This window comes from Equus przewalskii, chromosome 19 (assembly GCF_037783145.1).
Source record: "Equus przewalskii isolate Varuska chromosome 19, EquPr2, whole genome shotgun sequence".
In the NCBI taxonomy this organism is placed as follows: Eukaryota; Metazoa; Chordata; class Mammalia; order Perissodactyla; family Equidae; genus Equus; species Equus przewalskii.
In genome coordinates, this window is record NC_091849.1 from 10,748,694 (window position 1) to 10,751,472 (window position 2,779).

General features: G+C 42.5%; 1 pseudogene; it reads left to right on the forward strand.

Annotated features, from left to right (window-relative positions):
- Positions 1 to 1,658: 1,658 nt before the first annotated feature.
- On the forward strand, positions 1,659 to 2,470 carry LOC103559603 (N-acetyllactosaminide beta-1,6-N-acetylglucosaminyl-transferase-like; annotated as a pseudogene).
- Positions 2,471 to 2,779: the final 309 nt, after the last annotated feature.

Consider the following 2,779-nt stretch of genomic DNA (forward strand, 5'->3'; position numbering starts at 1 on the left):
GGTACCAGGTTCTATTAGGGCAGGTGGAAGGGCTCCTAACTCAGACTTGTGGGGACAGGGAAGGGACACCAGGGAAGTGATGCCACATGGGGACTTCATGGATGGGGGAACTCATCAAGAAAACGTGGGAGGAGAGAATATTCCAGGTAGAAGGCCTGTGGAATCAGAAGAGTTGGGTTTGAGACCTGATGCTACCATTAACTCATTATTGGCTATCAGGCAAATCAGCATTCATTTGTCCTTTAATTTCCTCATGTGTAAAATGGATATGTCGATACTTACCTCACAGGTTGTCAGTGAGATAACGGAGACAAGAGTGTGATAGGCTATTAGTTAGAGTTCATTTTCAGTGTTTTGCATTTGTGAATTGAATGAGTTGGTCTGAATAATCTGCGAGACTCTTTCCAGCTCTGAAGTCCTATGAGAAACACTGCTAGTGAGTAACTCTAGGTGCTGTCAATGTAAATGTCAGTGATGACCTACCTCAGGATGACTGAGACTGCCCCAAGTTGAAGAAATATATTGTCCCTGGTATTCAAAGATGACGTCGGTGATTGCGATGGTGCCCTTCTCTGGGGTAAAATGGCTGCAAGACAGACACATGTTCTGTCCTCACCCCATGTGGGAAAGGCTACCCTGATTTGGCAGCTGTGGCAGATTTGTGAGGATCTTAACCTGAGGTTGACGTAGACAAAGGTACCTAACACTGCTCAGCTTTTGCTCAGTTGGCCCCAGTGGTTCATGTTCTCAGATCCGCTCAATCCTTTCAATCCGTTCAGTGTAAGAGAAGAACTGTGGGCTTGTGGTTGATTCCCTGTCCCTTAAATGAGTGGCAGTATTTCTCTTCTTGCTCAAAATAAGAAGTTGATACCAAATGTCTTAACCCCAGGTCCGTGCCTGATGCACAGTAAGACATCACTGAGACACCAGTGATTGGAAGTATATAGGTTTATTTGAATTGGCCAAAACAAAAAGGCAGGAGAACAGGTTCTCTCAGATCCAACTTAACAAAAGGAGGAAGCAGGGGATCTTTATAGGGCTGAGGGGCTTGGGAGGAGGAGTTTCAGGGAAACAAAGGGGAAATCCGTGTTTCTTTCACTTCAGATAAGACCTTGAGCAACCAGACTTTTTGGTGTCAGCAGCAGCAGGGGGCTGGTTATCTGGTGGTCGTAACTTCCTTGAGGCATTCTTTTTCCTCTGCAAAATAAGCTCATAAATCCTTGTGACCGTTGAGTCACCCCTTTGATTAGACAAGAAAACAACAAGTTACCAAGCTATAATTAAGCAAGGGCGTGAAACAAGCATTTGGACTCAACAAATACAGCTAACGAGGACTAAGGTTATTTATTAACTCCTTTTCATCTGTGTCTGCATTGAGACCAACATCGGGGGGGAACCGTGTTCTTACAGAATATTTACAGTATCCCTTAGATACTGAGCTTCAAAATGGGAGTAGATTTTCCAACAGTCAGGATGGACTTGCAGACTGATTTCAGCAATGGTATGAATTCTGGCAAATGGCAAATGAAGAAGACATGGAAGGAAAAATGAAGGTGAAGGTGTTCGGGTTAACTGTAGGGCTTCTGGCCATTTCTAGAATTCTTTTGTTCCTGTATAGCAACAATTGAGTCTAGCAAAAATACCTGCAAATGGGAAAAATGTCAAATGTCCTTGAAGAAGTCTGTGACATGATTGTGACAGGAAAGAAAATCTTCTTGGGTGGAAATATATCAAAGACACCATTGTGGAACATAACTTGCCAACAATACTTGATCCAAAATCACTACATAATGAAACTTCTGTCTAAAGATGAAGCTGAGTTCCCTTTGGCATATGTCATGGTCATCCACGAAGACGGATACATTTGAAACGCTCTTCAGGGCTCTTTACATGCCTCAAAATGTCTACTGTGTTCATGTGCATGAGAAAGCCACAGCTGCTTTCAAAGACGCAGTGGAAAGGCTTCTGAGCTGCTTTGTAAATGCCTTTATGGCTTCTCAGAGGGAGCCTGTGGTCTTCGCAGGAGTTTCCAAGCTACAGGCTGACCTGAACTGCCTGGAAGACCTTGTACCCACCGAGGTTCCGTGGAAGTACACTATCCATATGTTTGACCAACGTGTTTGAGAGCAAGATTTCCCCCTGAAAACCAACAAAGGAAATAATAGTTCAGTATTTGAAGGGATTTACAGGGAAAAACGTTACCCCAGGGGTGCTGCCTCATCCTCATATTATCAGAAGGAATAAATACACGCACATGGAACAGAGATACTGTTGTTTCCTTTCATGTTGTAGACTTGGATGAGAACGCTTCCTCCCCATAGTCTGACCATCTACTTTGGCTCTTACGAGAGAGTTTGCTAATTTTGCTCTTCAAGACCCGAGAGCCATGGATTTACTCGGGTAGTCGAAAAACACATACTCAGCTGATAAGCATTTCTGAGTAACCGTAAATAGGATCCCAGTTACATGAGACTTGATTTCCATTCTACATAAAGTCTGGAAGCATTCTGTGTGTGCATGTGTGCGTGTGTGTGTGTGTGGATTTTACACTTTGAAAATGTCCTTGATGGCCTTATGTACGTTCACCTGTTTCCAGACTTTATTGACATACTACAGACTACTGTTTTTTGTGTCTTTTCAGTGGAATTCATACGAAATAAGTTATACTTCTTACATATCAATAAATATACTATTTGCTTGTGTAACATACTTATTAAATTTCTACTGCATTGTGTGTCACAAATCTTTGATATGGCACATAAAACTGTTTTTTAAGTAA